General features: G+C 44.3%; 1 long non-coding RNA gene across 1 annotated transcript in view; it reads right to left on the bottom strand.

Moving 5' to 3' along the window:
• The window catches only part of LOC131280463 (uncharacterized), a 69,948-nt gene extending 58,352 nt beyond the window's left edge, over positions 1–11,596 (bottom strand). Inside the window, exon 1 of the long non-coding RNA XR_009188068.1 lies at positions 11,319–11,596. This is a non-coding gene — a long non-coding RNA (uncharacterized lncRNA). The remainder of the gene's footprint in view (positions 1–11,318) is intronic.
• Positions 11,597–17,223: the final 5,627 nt, after the last annotated feature.

The raw sequence follows: 17,223 nt of genomic DNA, 5'->3' as shown, positions 1-17,223 counted from the left end.
CACTTAATAAGTACTCATGATGTGATGCCTGCTCTTGGAGATGCTACTAGAATATTTCATTCAGTATCATTTTTATAAAGTCACCCCCAGGAAGCTCCTGACTCAAACCTTAGAGAGCTGCGTGCTTTCTCATCTTCAATCTGTGCTTCTCCCTCTGGTGTAGAGGACAGAGTAAGAGTAGCCACAGAACAAATAAGACTCCATCCCCAGGAACAGAAAATGCACTTGATTTGGAATGCAAGGCAAAAGAGGCAACATTATCCTTCTATCAGCAGCTACAAGCATATGTTAGGGAGCCTGCAACCATATCTGCATGAATATTTGAAAAGATCCAAGATAAGACTTAAAGAAAACGTTTGGTTGTGGCATCGGCTTGGGGCCGACATAATAGTCTCAGACCCTCTGGCAGCAGGCGTGATGTCTTGTGGAAGTACCTTCAGGGCTCTCAAAACCCTTCCTGCCTTCCATACTCTGCAGTCTCATTTGTAGCTATTCCATTTCAATGAGACCTTCCTCTGTGAGTATTTTGGGATGTCTTAGTTTGCCTGATCCGACTAGCACAAATACCACAAACTGCTTTCCGCCTAAGTAACAGGAATGTATTGGCGCATGGTGGTGAGGCCACAATAAGTCCAACCTCAGGATACTGGGCAGCCTGGTTTTCTCCCCGAAGCCTGGGGCGTTCCGGTGGGTGCCCACCCTGTGTGGGCGCCTCAGCTTGCGCTTCCGCTTCCTGTCACGCGGTGATGCCGTCTTTCAGTGCGCGCGCCCTGCTCTTCCGGTTCCCCTGAGTTCCAGCTTCTTTTCGTAAGGTCTCTAGTTCTTCACATTACGGTCCAGCCTGGTTCAGTTGGCCATGCCTTACCTAAAATAACATCTTCCCAGAGGTCCTATTTTCAGCGGGTTCACAGCTGCGGGAACGTGAGTTAAGATTAAGATTGGGGTACCTGATTCAGCGCCACGTCAGGTTACCATAGTCACGCTGATAACGTCGCCCAACTTGCCTGATGGCTGGCTTAGCGCGCCACACCCTGCTAAGCAACTTACAGACGCTGGATCTGCTCATTAGTCTAAGAACTCAGAGACCGAGGAACAGCCGTCATCTCCTCTTTAAAGATGGGGTAACAGGCTTAGACGTCTGAAAAGCATGTCCAAAGCCTCACAGCTGGGAGATGAGGAAGACAGGATTGAAACCCACGCCTCGGCACTCTTCGCCATGACTCCACGCCACCTCCAGGCCCAAGAGTAGCGACGGTGCCTGATTACTTTCATGGTGATTCGACTGTGCACACTGGAGCCCTGTGTAGAGGTGAAACGTAGACCCTGTAGGCGGCTGCGTCGTCTTCCTCACCATCACAGAGGTGAGAGCCCCATAGTGACCTAAACAAGCACTGCCAGCAAGTAGACCCCGAAAAATTGAGGGAAGCTGTCTTTTAGATGGTTTCTTTTTCCATCAGACTTCATGTTTGTCCACTACTTAGAGTGTCTTGCAAGAGCACATAAATCTGTATTACATTTTAAAGCCTTTCAATGGTCTATTTCATTATAAAAATAGCATACCCTAGATAAAAATAAGAGTGTTCATCCTAACTACACTTTAAATCCTTCCAGAAAGGCTAAATTACTGATATTTTCATCAGCCAAAGTAGAAAAAGAATGCTAAACAGAACTCTCTAGTAAAACCCTTTATTAAAATTTAAAAATAGAAATATAATGTGATAGGCTAGATATGCAGTATTTTTAAAATATAATTAAATAAATAGGAGAAGTGAAAGGGCATATTGATCTCCCCAGCCTCCAGTCCAACAGCTTCTGTCCAAATGTCAAACTGTACTTCAGTGACAAGACAGTGCGAGGGGAAATGCCACATCAAATGAGAAAAGTCACTAAAGTGTGTTTAACCATTTATAACATCTGACCTTTCACAATTCTAATGATTTCTGGTTGTACATAACCTTCCAAAATAACCAGCTTCTCTTCAGAATATTGAATTACATTTTTAACTAAAAGTTATTTCTCCTACTCCCTTTGGAAGAGCTTAAAATTTTTGTCCCACTCCTTACAGATCTTTTTAGAAGCTGGTGGGAAGTTCCAGGAAAACCTGTGATGCATAGCCAATGAAATTCTTGATCATAGTTCAGAGTCCCCTTTGGATGAGTTTCTCTCTTTTGTTTAAGAAGGTTGCTTATAGGAGGAGGCTGATTTTTGTAATCAACTATGGGAAAAAAGAAAAAGAATAGTCATCAAAAGGTTAGCCTCAACTTTGTAAGCAATTTTTTCTTTACTTAGGCCACTATAGAAATAAGCATTGGTAACCAAGGGCTGAGTCTAAAGACAGTGAGTCAGAGTCTACAGAAATGTGATGGAAACTTCATCCTGCACTCATTGCCTAAGGAGTAAGTCAAGGTCAGCAAACACTTGTTGCCCTATTGATTGATGAATATATTTTACTTGCATTTTTATTCTATTTTCTGTAGACTTCATATACACCTGTGATTGATTAAATTCAGAATGGTAATGCCATTAACTATGAGGCAAACTTGGGCAAGTCATAGTCTCTCTTTTGGACTCAAATATGAAGGTTTTGGATGAGATCTCTAAGTTCCCTCCCAGCTGTACATTACATTCAACAATTGTAGGTACTGGCTGTGGCCAAACATTGTTCTTTGTAAAATGCCCTAGCAACAAGCACAGTGCCTGAAATCTATGAAATAGAGAGTCTAGGGTGAATGGATGGAAGCTTTCAAAGGAAAAAGTAAAGTAGCTCATCAGAATGAGATGGACAGGATGTATTTGGTAAGCCATAGGATTTTTTTTTAAGGTTTATTTATTTATTTATTCTCCCCCTTCCATTTTTGCTAGCTGTGTTGTCTTCTCTTCTCATTTTCTCTCTTTTAGAATCCATCATAATTCAATCCTGGAGACTCCTGATGTGGAGAGAGGCTCCCTGTCAATTGCACCACCTCAGTTCCTGGTTTCTGCTGTGCTTCATCTTGACTCTCCCCTTGTCTCTCTTTTGTTGTGTCATCATCTTGCTGCGTGACTCACTTGAGTGGGAACCGGCTCACCACATGGGTACTCATACCGGTACTCATGCAGGCACTGGCTCATCACATGGGCATGCTTTCTTTTCTTCTTTTTCACTAGGAGGACCCAGGGATCAAACCCAGGTCCTCCCAAATGGTAGGCAGCAGCTCTATCACTTGAGCCACATCCACTGCCCTAAGCTGTAGGATTTTAAAAGCTCTTCAACTTTATTGTAATGCATTCACGTTGTGATGAGTACAACTCTGTGGAAACCTACAGAGAAAAAACAATAATAATGGTCTCACCCATCCATCTCCTAAATGAACCAATTTCCCCCCTTTTTTGGTATCTAAACTTCTATTCTTTTTACTATGCTTGTTGTGGGTTGAATTGTGTTCCCCCAAAAGATATGTTCAAGTCCTAACCCCTGGAACCAGTGACTGTGACCTTCTTTGGAAATAAGGTCATTGCAGATGGAATCAAGTTAAGATGAGGTCCTACAGGAGTAGGGTGGGCCTAGATCCAGCATGACCAGCGTTCCTATAAGAAAAGGAGATTTGGCACAGATGGAAGATGGCCCTGTGAAGACAGAAGCAGGGATTAAGGGTATGTTGCCATGAGCCAAGGAATGCCTGGGACTTCTAGAAAGTCCTGGGGTCACCAGAAGCTGGAAGAAGCAAGAAAGGATCCTCTCCTAGAGGCTTCCAAGGGAACATGGACTTGAGAACTTCTTGATTCTATTCTTTAGAACTATGAGAGAATAAATTTTTGTTCTTTTAAGTCATCTAGTGTAGGGTACTTTATTACAGAAACTAATACAGTGCTCAAAAATAAGTAAGATTTCTTTAGGATTATACATTTTTTTAACTTGACCCTATATTATGTAATTTTTTTAATTAATACTTTTTAATAGCTGTATAGTATTCTTTCATATGGTGGTACAATGTATTTAATCACATCCCTAATGATGGACTGCCAGGCTATTCTATAAATTCATGCTGTTACAACCAGTCCTATAATAAAATCCCTATACATATAGTCTTGTATGCAGGTGTTTATATTTTCAAAGAATTTATTCTAAAAAATAAAAATGTTGTATAAATGTTTCTCAACGCTTTTCAAAAATATTCACACTCCACCAATAAAAAAAAAAAGTGCCTGTTTCTCCAGTGTCTTGCCTGCTTAGACTGCATCAAATTTTTTTCTTATTTTTCAGTCTAGATGAAAAAATGGTACCTTGTCATCTTAAATTGTGTTTTTCATATGTTTATTCATATATGTTTGTGTCCTTTTGCATGATGTCTTTATGCTCTTTGTAGTCTAGGTTTCTTTTCTGTTAGGCTCTTTGCCTTTTTCTTATTAATTTGCAGGAGCTCTTTGTAGATAACTTGTGTCAATCCTTTGTCACATGGGTTGATATGAATTTTGAAAACGTTTTCCACCTACTACCGAGTAATATAATAATATTCATTTCTGAAAGAATTGATAAGGAAATTGAGAATGCAGCCACACCAGAAATAGCTTCACAGGACAAAAAAACAGTACACGAAACTCAAAGATCTTATTTCACAAAAGAGAGCTTCTTCACCAATTGCTGATGTCCAGTTTGAACACTTCCCATCCAGATTGTTAACAATCACAGATTGAAAATTTTCATTTGGCATTAAAGTACCTTGATGCACTTATTTAGTGAACAAGACCCTTGTTCCCAGAGATGTGGGCAGGAGAGCAGGGAAGATGTATCTATTTCTACAAAACAAACTACCACAAACTTGGTCACAAAAGCAACACTATTTCCTTTGCTCATAGATCCTTTCTCTGCTCAGCAAAGTCTGGGATTTGGGTTGAAAAGACCCCAGAATCATCTGGAAGCTTTGGTATTCACATGTCTGGCACCTGGGCTGTGATGGCAGCTGGGCTCAGCTGAGACTGGCCATCGGGGGACCTACTCGTGTTCTCTTACCCTGACAGCAGTCTCAGGGTATTCAAACGTCTTACCTGGAGGCTCAGGGCTCCAAGGCACAATGTTCCAGTGAACCAGGCAGAAGCAGCATGGGTTTTTACAGCTTTGCCTTAGACATGCACGGGTTTGGTTGAAGCAATCACAAACCTGCCCTGAGTCAAAGGGAGGGAACATGAACCATACCTGTCAATGGAAGCAGAAGTAAAGAATTTGCAACTATCCTTTAAAGCTACCACAGACATATAAGTAGGTGTATGCATATATGCCTGTGTGTATTAAAAACCTTTTAACCAATGGGGTATGTAGTGCTATGTCTACTTTAGCTCAGCCAGGGTCACTTAACTAGCAGAGGCACGAGTCAAATCTCCATCTATAGCAAAACACAGGCTAATTCTACTAAACCATTGACATTTCAAAGCTCATTCTTGCCACTCCAATAATTTTGAGTTCACACTATTTGTGGTGGTGGATTTCCTTTGAAAACAAAATAAGCCAAACGAGATGGAATTGTGTTCAATTTAAATAAGCATTATTGACAAAACAGATACACCTCAGATAAACTTCACGAGAGTTTCAAATTGAAGCCAATCATGTTGAGAACAAACTCATCCTGAAGCACGGCATGTTCTGGAATTAAAAGATGTGAGGCTCCTGGGTGGTTCTTTGTCCCTTGGCACGGATTGCTCCAGCCTCTCTACATGCTCCCTTCTTCGTAAGCTGAAGTGAAGTAGCTGATGAATTGGGTCAGCCCTCCATTTCATGGTGTACATAGAGTAATAGGCTAAGACTATGCCAATAGCGTGGAGAAAACAGGACTTGGTACTTTTTATTCCCCTCTAAGGTCTCAATCAATACTAATCAATAGTCTATTTCATCATGTGCAGAGCCTGGGGAGACGGTTGACAGAAGCAAACCTCCCACGCATGGTTCATTTGCGCTGTACATAGAGAGGCAACTAATGAGCATCTTTTGGACAAGTCGAGTTGAAAATATGACCTTCTCATCTGTCAGTTAGGAAATTATATTGAACCTCATTTCAAAGGTTCCTGTGGAAAAGAAAGGGGAATCACTAATAATACCACACCCAAAAAATCACATGCCATAAAACCCATTACCTTCTAGAGTTTGTACTTTCCAAAGTTATACATAAAGCTATTCCAATTCAGAAGTACTTCCAGAAAGTACTGACCTTTGCAGAATGTTCTAATGACCTGCTCTGTTCATTCTGCTTGAGGTGTGTGTGTATTTCTGCATGAGAGTATATGTGACCACATGTTTTTCCAGGGCTCCATCAATGAGATTTATGCAATGACACAGTCTTAACAGAACACTGAAAACACCTTGACCGAGGAGGTCAATAGGGAGTCCAAAAGAATACATTTTCTTTAAAATGAATAACAATTGCAAATTCTAAGTCCATTGCATGATTGAAGTCTGTGACATGTGCAAAATTCAAAATAATTGAATGAGTTATCACTGATATTCAAATGAGCAATTACTAACAAATTGATTTGCACCGTTGGCCTACGTGTTGTCACAAGAAAAAGAGGATATTTATGGCTTTGTGTAAGAAGAGGCTGTGTTATAAACATGCTTGAAACATTTTATTACATGGAACCATCGAGAGAAATAACAGAGGGAAAGGTGTGTGGGTGCCTGCGTGGGCGAGCAGGCTCAGGTAAAAGCTGTTAACAGAGATATTGGGAGGTGGCGTGCATTTCTAATCAACTCTACCATTTCTCTTGTACTGAGGAACTGAATTTTGTAGTTCCATCTAAAAATGCTTTCAGGTAATAGAGATAAATATCAGCTCTTGTTTATTTCATGATCTGGCTAAAACCAGATCCCTGGGTGAGGGAAAATTGAATGCCTTAAATCTAGGTTAAATGCTCTTGCTAGATGGGACTTGCCAAGACAAATACAAGTCTTTTCATTGGTTTGTTCCCTTCCTTATAACCACAAACTATCCCATGCTTCGCATTAAATAAATAGCCAAATCAATTAGCAATGGAAATATTTCCTCACCTTTTTGCCAGTTCGAATAAAAAGATATTTGGTAGATACTGCTTCTGGAAGGATGCTGTATATCTATACATTGAATGTTTTGCTTTGCTTTTAACATAGTGAGACAAGAAACAAGCTACAAGTACAGAGCATTTTAATCCTTACTTAGCTTCTTTTCTACGATAGGAGACACAATCCATGGATACCTGTATTTTTCCTGCAAAATTCCATGAACCCATTCTACTATTCTTCTATACTTTTTTTTTTCATAATTCTTTCAGTCAAAGAAAACCTAAAATGAACTGATATTTTTGATTTGGTTTTCCTTTTCTAACTTTTCTTTTGATATATCCATGCATTAAATGAAAAGAAATCTAATTTGGTAAAAATTAAAGAGTTCTAAATTCTTTTTTTTTTTTCCTAATGTGGATTTTTGCATGTACAAAAACAAACCTATAATCCCCTGTGGGATTTCCTAATACTTAATTACATTCATCTGCCCTGCTCATGTGGTCAGGTCATGAAGGCCAAAGAGGAAGGCAAAACATTTCCCAGGACTTGAGCTGCTTGAGGCCCTTTCTCCTTGGGGACAGTTGTTACTAGATAGATACTTTATTGTTTATTATTTTTTGTGCTTTCCAGGTTGCCATAGAAAAAGATTCACATTCCATTCAACAATTAGTGTAATCACACAAAAACACCTTAGCCTATTGTAGAGATAGACTTTCTAAAAAGGAGCGCACATATATGTATTCATATATATCTCCTGCTTTAGTGAAAGCAAAAATGTGAATTATTTATGATCTTGCTAAGCCCTGTCACACCTAATTTGCTCCTGATAGTTTCTTTACGAGGTAATTGGAGGGGCATTTTACTATTATTTTACAGATGAGGAAACTGGGGCTCTGAGTTGAGGAGACTTGTTCAAGGCCATACCACTGGGGAGGGGATGTTGGAAGCCAGGTCTCCCAGACCTTTACACAACATTCTCTCCACTCCACATACATAATAGCAACTTTATTTTACTCTGATCATTATTTTTTAAACAGTATTGTTGCAGAGGGGGGAAGTAAAGTGAATATACTATTGGGGGGAAAAAGCAAACAGAGGTTCAAGAGATTGTTTTTCATGTTAGGATTTTCCATAAAAAATAAATGACACTCCAGGGTGACAAAATCTTTGAAGCTTAAGGAAGAAATGGCGAATAGGGCTTGGCACAGCAGTAACACAGGTATTACCTTAATGGTTTAAGAATCTCAGAGGTACGTAACAATTCCTGAAAACGGTCAGTGATGGCAAGGTCACTGATATACTCTTCTTGGTCTTTTATTTGATTCATTTGAAAACCATTCGTTAAGTGCTTAGTGTCGCCCAGGTACCACACTATGTGTTGAGGCTACAGAAATGATTAAACATCTTTAATGAGAAAAAGAGGTAAGTAAATACATTAATTAAATTAAAACAAGTTGAACCTATAAAGAGGATGTTATAAGAACCCAGGGGTTATTTTCCTTTCATCACAAGCAGTAGTAGTCTATGCTCCTTTGTATTCCGAACAACAGATCTGCCAAAGGAGGCTTTGTAAACAGTGGTCTCTCTGGGCCCATCTGTAGGCAGCTTTACTTATGAAAATAGAGAGAAAATGAGATGAGACCTGCCTTCTCTCCACTGAATAGTCAACACAATGCGGTCAACACATTTGCTATTATTGCATTGACCAAAACATAACCCCAAATAACTGGCTACCCTCAGTCAGAATCCCTGCCCTATGCTTCTCTCCCCTCACCTAGTTGTCCTCTTATTCATTCTTCAAGGGTCTACTCTAACATTATCCCTGAGGAAGACTTTCCGGGCCTCCCCCTACTCTATCCCACTTATCCTCCTCCTCTCCCCAGCCAAGACTAGTTTAATGCTTTTACGCATAATTCTTACCACATGCTATGTTTCTCCACTAGGCTGTGAGTTCCTTAGTGCCAGAAACTATGGACATTTATGTCCTACCCATAGCTCCTATGAGCCACAACCCTTCACCTCAAATAAATACACAGCCTACTTAAAACCAGTGTACTCGCTAAACCAACATGGCTTCAAGGAAAAGTCCCAGCACCCCCTTCTAACCACATAGCTTAGATAGTCCCTCCTATGTATGACTCAAATGCAATATATACCCATTAAAATCTTTTCTAGGGAGGGACTGGGGGAGGGGCAAGAAAACTTGATCAGACATCATTTTTCTTAAATCAGTTCCATTGGGATAAAGTTTATATGCAGTAAATTTTGCCCTTTTCATGTATAAAGTTTGATGAGTTTTGACAAATGCCTAGTTAAGTGTGCCACCACAACGAGAGAGAACATTTCTATGACCCCAAAGAAGTCCCCTCATATCCCTTTGAGCTACCATCATTTTAAACCAACTCTATAGAAGAACCAGGATACCGATCAATGTCTGTGGTGATTTGAAGCTGTATGCACTCCAGAAAAAACAGTTTTTACATCTAATCCATTCCAGTGGGTGGGTACCAATTATAAGTAGGACCTTTGGATGGGGTTACTTCTGTTAAGATGTGGCCCACCTCAATCAGGATGGGTCCTCATCCTATTTCTTGGAGTCTTTTATAAGCAGAGTGAAAATCAGACAGTGAGAGAGAAATCTACAGGAAGCAAGAAGCTGAAATCAATGACACTTGGAAGTGAACAGAGAGGTCCGGAAGAGCCACCATGTGCCTTGCCATGTGACCAGGTGAGGACCGAGAATCGCCAGGAGCCAGCCCCAGAACGCCAGTCTTCAGGGAGAAAGCATTGCTGTGATGATGCCTTGATTTGATGTGGGCTTTCTTTTAGCTTCAAAACTGTGAGCAAATAAATTCCCATTTTTTAAAAACCCAACCCATTTCATGGCATTTACTTGACTAGCCTAGGTAACAGAAACAATGTCATAGGTGAAATGATGTAGTCTTGCATCTTGTACAACTTCTTCCTGCGTCTCTCCAAAATGAACAGTTCCTTTTCCCTGTTATCAGGTCATCATTTGGTTGTATGGTGTTTTTCTTTTCAAAACCTCAAAGCTCTTAGCAAGCATGATTTGGTTGTTATTCCCCCAAAGCTGGCCCCACAATGGAGATTTATACCCCAAATCAGTGAAACCACTGCATCTCTTTCCTGATTAACTTGTGCCTTTCTCTCCTTACCAGCACCTGCCACGTAAATGTTTTGCCCGTACTAGATGTGCCACTGTTAAGAGTTCAGGCTTCATCAAGGATGCATGGTACTGGTACCTTCCCCTTATGTGTCCTTATAAGGTCTCTGGATGGTGAAAAGGCTCCGCATCTCGGGACACTTCTTTAGGATTGATTTGATGAACTAATGGGTTGATACAGCAAACCAGTGAATGACTACATAAATGAATGAATGGCCACCACCACTGTACCCAAGAGGCAGTATCAGATGAATCAGGTGACTGGCAGAAGGCCACACAATGATGGGGCAGGGCCCCACCTGACACCAACTACATTTTCTCTGTTCTTTCCATTTAGCTATAAACTCTCCTTCAATTAAAAAAAAAACACCATAAAATATAGAAACCAAATAGTAAAAATGGAAAAATCACAATCAGTAACTTAATGTGCGAAGAATAACATGAAGACATGAAGAAGGCTCTCTGTGGGTGAATTTGCGCTGTATAGGGAGAACGCCTTACCGCCTTTATTCACCTGCTGGTTGGGCGCCTCCGTCAGATGGCTTCAGTGCGACTTGTTGGTAAAGCTCTTTGTGTCTTGGAAAAAGATAATTACCTTCTCTATTGCCCATTGATTTGTCAAGACAAGGGAGAGGCGGCTAGAAGAGATCCTCGTGGAGAGCGAGAGATCCTCATTCTTGCCCTACCGTTGCACTTTATTTCATTTCTCTCTGCGTGCGCTTGGACAGGTCGGGAACCAACGAGATCGAGCTCGGTGGCGGGGCTTTCATTCCCGAAGACGCGGCAAAGGACCGTCAAGGAGCACGAGCTAAAAATTGCCTGCGTTTTCTAGGGAACGCGGATGTGAACGGTGCTGACAGCCAAAAAGACCAGCAGCGTCTATGAAAGCCACCCTCCCGCGGGGGCTCGGCCGCCTTCCCTCCAGCTCGGGCTGCGGGAGCCGTGCGCGGCGCCTTCTGCCAGCCCCGCATCCTCTGCCTCTGGCTCTCCGGCGCGGCTCGCTCTCCCTCCCCCTGGCTTCTGCTCCTTCTCACTCCTTCTCGCTGCTGCCTAACTACAGCTCCCACTGGAACCCGCACCATCAAAAACAGCTCGGCTCGCGAGCCGCAGCCTCCAGGGGCGCCTCACCTGGAGCGGAGCGCGCGGCTCCGCGCCGCGCGGCCAGGTAGCCGGGGGCCGGGGAGGCGCCTTTCTCCCTCCCGGGAGCCGCTCGAGCGTCTCCCCGGAGACGGGCTGCATCCGGCCGGCCGGCCCGGGGTCCTGCAGCCGGGATGCCTCGCTCTCCCAGGCGCGATGCGGAGAGGACAGCCGCCGCCGGAGGCCGCTGAGAGCCGGGCGGGGCGGCTGCGGTAGCCGCGGCTGCGGCAGGGGAGTGCCCGGCGGGGCGCCGCCGGCCCCTCCAGCCCGCTCCCGCGCCCTCGACCCGCTCCGCGAGGGCACCCGGGGCCACCGAGCACCCACCCCCGCGGGCGCCACCCTGGAGCCGCACCCGTGAACTCCCCACTGTGGAAAATGGTCAACAAAGACATGAATGGATTCCCAGTCAAGAAATGCTCGGCCTTCCAATTTTTTAAGAAGCGGGTAAGGCCAGGTTTGGTTCTGTTTCTTTTGTGTTCTGCTCGCCTCGCGCTGGCCAGAGGTCAGGCCTGGGGTCGGGCTGCCGAACCCGCGGTCAACCCGGTGCTTCTGGGAGCCGCGGTCAGAGCGCGGAAATGCACCTGCCGGGATGCAAATCTGTGGGAGGGGGAGCTGGGGAGGAGTTGCCCGGGGGGGAGGGGGGCATCTTGAAGGGGGCTTCGAGCCGGGAAGGGGACTCTCTCAAAGTCACCGCGATTGCGGGGCGGGTGCCAAGAGCCCCGGGCCGAGCACGACGGTGGCCGGTCACTCCGTCAGGGACCCAGTCCCGAGCTCGCTCTCCGCTTGCCTTGGAAGGGTTCAACTTTCTTCCGCATCTTTCATTCACTCCCTCTCAAGGGCTGCATTATCATCTTCATCCATCAGAAGCAGCAGCTCCTGGCCTCCCCAAATTCATCCAGCCAGTAATTTGCTGCGTCTCTATTTATGGCATAAGTAGCTAAGGACGGGAGTGACCTTTTGCAGAAATGGTGGGATTCAGCGTTTCAAGCCTCAGTGGCAAGTTGCATCAATTTCTTTAAGGAAAAGCCGGTGGTATCTGAGCAGGGCTTCAGGGGTAGCTGGTGAATATATTAATTTTTCGGTTTCCTTCCTTAATAATGTGACCCTGGCTGTAAATGGGCAAAAAAAAAAGACTTGACTTTTTCTTTTTTTCCCACAATAAACTAGTTCATTGTAATGGCAACACTGGTGGTCGATGTAAATATGCACATTTATACACCAAGTGGGAGGTAAGACGTGACTGATTGTTCAGAACTGAGGACGGACTGTCCGCTGGAGACACAGCGGAAGCCTCTTCTCAGCCCCCGGCTGTCCAGTCCCGTTCAGTCCCCGCGGCCCTTTCCATGAAAGGGTCCTCTCCATTCACCCTTCCCGCCCTCCATTCAGGTCCTTTCTGTGCCGCGCCAGAACCGCAGCCCTTGGCTTACCGCCTCCTCCCGTGCCCCCCCCCCCCCAGCAGGACACCAAATGACGAAATGCCAGGCCGGGCCGGGCGGCTCCGCAGGCAGCCCGAGGCTCGGCCCAGGCTCCCACCGCCTCTGCCCAAATGCTCATCAGGAGTCCAGGCCGCCCCAAAGCCAAAACCGGGCATTAAAAGCGACAGAGAACCCCCTCCCCGGCGGCGGCGGCTGCCGGCGACTTCGGGGTCCCGTGCGGGCTCAAGTGAGTGGAGGCGGTGGGCGCAACTCTACAGAGGCGCAGGCCTTCGAAATGTGCCCCTTCCAAGGGACAGGCCTTTCGTGGAAACGAATTTCCGATAGGAAACAAACGTTTTGCTAATAAAAATACCCCCATCCTTCTTTTAGTTTAAACCCTCTAATCCTATTTTTGGGGGGGGGGGGGGAGGGGGGAGAGATTTTAAAACTCCTCAACCAGGCACCTTGAATCAACCAAGGAGCTGTCAAGTAGATTTTCTTAAACGTCTATGTCCTGTTCGTTGCTGGGGAAATGCACTGATAGAACCACGAGTTAACCAGCTGGCGGTCCTCTGTCTAAGTGTCCTTTACCTAGAGTCTTCTGTGGGTGCCTCTGCAGACCTTGAATTCTGCAGGGAAGGACAAGCCCCTGTACTGACTGATGCCTTATCTGAGTACTTGGGAGAGGAAAAAAGTTTACCCCCCGTATAACTGTCAGGTGACTCCATCAGTCTCGGACTTGGGTGTACGGGTCACTGGGGATGGACGTGAAATCCTGCTGCCCTCTGCTCCCTGCCGCCCGCTTTTCAAGCAGGGCCAACTAGGCAGCTGTGCCTCCCCAAGTCAGTGACAGGCTGATGGCTAAATTCCTTACTTCTCACTGACTGGGGTGTATTCCATTCTGAAGGTTCATTTCAGTTGGTGCCAGGACTTTGCTCTTAGTTTTGCTTTTTTTTAAAATAACACCACCAATATTTAAAGAAATGTGTAAAACTTAAAGCAGTACCAAAGTATCCCCTACCTCCTCCCCCTCTTCCGTTTTTCCCAGAGTTAACTGTCAGCTCCCTTTTGTCCAGCCCCTTTCTAAGCGTGTACACACCCATTCGTATACTATATGATGCCTTTGTTTTTGGCAAAGAACAATCTATTTTTCCTATATTCTATTGTTGAAATTCCATGCATTTCTGCATAATTTATTTTTAACCTAGCAGGACAGTCTGACAAAGTGAACCTTTGTCTGGTGCCCACGTTGAATCATGAATAGCTCTGGGAAGAAAAGTATACAATTTGCGGGGGGAGAGCATCGGGGGGAGCTTACTAAAAAGACTGAGATTTAGACCTATGTTTTGGTGGCAGAAATCTTAAACCTTGCTTCCTAGGCCTGGGAGACAGTCCAAGGTGAGCAGCAGCAGCTCACCAAAAGAGCGTGCCAGTCCTCCCTCCCTGTGGCTGTCCACCGCTCATTCATTTAGGAGAGGAAGCCCAGCCACCAATTATTGTGTTTGTGGGCCTAGTATTTTCCGTGTTTTTATCCCGTTTAATCCTTGCAGGAACCCTAAGAAGTAAGAACAGTCATTAGATGTGGAAAGTGTGGCTTGGAGAGATTCAACCACACACCCAAGGTCACGTTGCTAAAAAAGTAGCCGAGTTCAAATTTAAACTTTATTTCACCCCAAACCTGTATCTTTAATACAGGTTTTTGATTTCAAACCCCCTTTCTTTTTCCAGAGCAGAATCTTTTTTGTTCTAAATAAATCTACATGCACATACCCAATGTATAAGGCCCATGAAAGCTCGCAGGCCTCAGCTGGGAATCCCTTCCAGGCCCAGCCCTCCAGCAGGGCTGTGACTGGAAGCCACCCTGGGAACCGCTTCTAGGAACAGTTTGGAGCCTCAGGCTTGCTGCTAGGTCCACAGAGTCCCTTGGGTTTATCCTTTCCACCTTCCTGTTTTCAAAGCTCTACCAGACCAGCTTAATTTTATTTAGCTGAGAACTGCTAAGCTCACCTGGATGAGTGCTGCTTTCATTCTCTATGCATTAATGAAAAATGCCTATGGATTGTGTTTTATTCTTAGAGTATTCAAAACTTCTCTTAAAATGAATGGAAAGGTGTCTTTTTTAGTCCTATTCTCACAACCGAAGAGCTTGAAAAGTTACCAGCCACTTTTGTCCCTGGTTCAAATTCTTACCTAATGACTCACAAAACACAAATAGAAGACATTGACAAAAGACAAAGAGAAGAATCCTTTTTGGAAATCCACTAGATATGTAAAAGACTTCTATAGGCACAATTATATTACCTTTTGTAAATATCGAAGGGTATCTAGACATATAGAATGTTGGATTTGGAATGACCCTTACACATCCTCTAATTCAACTTCCCTCTTTTAAAGGTGAGGAAACCAAGTGCCTAGGAAACCAGCAGTTTCACCTGCTGAAACTGCCAGACCTCAGTCCAGAGTTTCCTCTTCCAGATTTAGGGCACTTTCCACTGCCTCAAGCTCACATAGCGCTTCATGCCTTGTTGGTTCATTCTTGCAACCAATGGAATGAGAACCGAATGTAGTTCTTGTTTTCGTGGAGCAGATTGCCAAGGGGCAACAGCTTTGACAAGACATTTCTGTCTTGACTCAGTATTTCAGGATTAAGTGCATTTGAACAATTCTTTGTAACAATAACTTGTTTCTCTAGCACTCGTATTGCTGAGCACTGTTCTTAAGTATATTAACACCTTTAAATACTCACACACAAAAAAACCTGGGGTAGGCAATTATTATCCTATTTCACAGATAAAGAAATCAAGGTCAAGGCACTAGCCCTAAGTCCTACAGCTGTTAGTGGTAGGTCTGGGTTTGGATCCAATGCCTGGTTCCAGAGTCCATATCCTTAACCCTTACACGTCCGCCTGCCTATGCTCAACAATTCCAGGGTTTGAAGTCAAAGAACTGCGAAGGTGTGACCACCCTATTACACGGACAGATGCAGGACATTATATATCCTGCCATAGCCCACTGAATGGATTGGGAGAGTGTAAACTACAATGTAAACTGTAATCCAGGCTGTAGAGCAGTGCTCCAAAATGTATTCACCAAACGCAATGAATGTGCCACACTGATGAAAGACTTTGGTCATGTGGGAGGGGTGGGGGGAGGGGTAGGAAGTGGGGGAATAGAGGATCCTCTTATATTTTTTAATGTAACATTTTGTATGATCTATGTATCTTTAAAAAAATAAATTTAAGAAATCTGTTTTTTAAAAAAAGGCTTCCGCATGTTTAGCAAAGAAATGAAGTAAGCACATCTCAAGTGGTTGTCCTCCTCATTGGCTCCGTTAGCAGGAACCCTCTGCGTTCCATGTGCCTTTGCCCTGTTTTGTCTGCTTAATGTATCAGAATTGGAATGATCACAAAGCCCCTTTTCTTATGCAAAATTCTCGATGTCTTCCCAAAGGGAGAACGTTTATTGCGAGCTGCAGCACTTTGCCCCAGGGATCCTCACAATAACCCCCATCTTATAGCCCAGGAAACTGAGGGTCAGAGAGGTTCAGTAACTTGTCCGAGGCTGCAAGAGCTTGTAAGTGGTGCAGCCAGAGTTCCAACTCAGCAGTGGGCATCTGCAAGGCCAGTTCTGCTCATTTGTGTAGCTCCAGCCTGCAGCTAGGACAGCTGACACTGGCGCGGCTGGCCGTCTCTGGTTGGAAACCGCGCTCGGGGAGGCGAGCCCGGGGGTTTTATTTTTATTTTGCCACAGCTATGGAGAGTATGGGAGTCGTATTTCCAAGTGACTCCCCAGGGAGTCACATTTCCTGGTGACTCCCGAGGGCCACAGGAATGCTCTCCAACAGATGAGAATGCTGTCTTAGTTTTTCCCAAGATAAATCTGATCATCCTTCCTGGAACTTCCTGGAGACTCCCAAGGGCTTCTGCTGTGCTTTCTTCAGAAGTAGCTAAAGTCTAAGCTGTTGCAGCCCCTCCGGAGCGCTCCCACAGCGCAGTGCCACACCAAGTCACGCCCCGCTGTAATATTAGGACTGTTTACTTGCCTGTGGCTCCCACGGGGCTTCTGGAAGGTCCTGAAGGGCAGGGATCCACTTACCTGCTCACGACCTATTTGTCAAGTCTGGCTTGTTAAACGAAAAAATGTGAGTAAACAAATGAATGAATCCTTTTATAACTTGTCCCCAAACCATTATTATCTTCTCCTCCTTCTCTTTTGAAACAGATGAACTCTTTAAGAAGCAAAGACATCATAGTTGTCTCTCTGTTTGGATGTGGATTATATATAAATTCCGGCTGATAAATAACCTAAATGTGGTTCAAACACAAGTTGTTACGTGCTGGCAGGCTCTTAGGGAATCTCGACTTCAGCTTGTTGGCTGACCCAATGCCCGTGATGCTCCTCGCAACAGGCCAAACAAGGCAAAGTATTGATTCACTATTCTCTTTGCATTTGCATCAGTATAAATCACTGGTTCCAATGCC

This window comes from Dasypus novemcinctus, chromosome 11, assembly GCF_030445035.2.
Source record: "Dasypus novemcinctus isolate mDasNov1 chromosome 11, mDasNov1.1.hap2, whole genome shotgun sequence".
NCBI classification, from domain to species: domain Eukaryota; kingdom Metazoa; phylum Chordata; class Mammalia; order Cingulata; family Dasypodidae; genus Dasypus; species Dasypus novemcinctus.
This window is presented reverse-complemented; position numbering and strand designations above follow the sequence as displayed.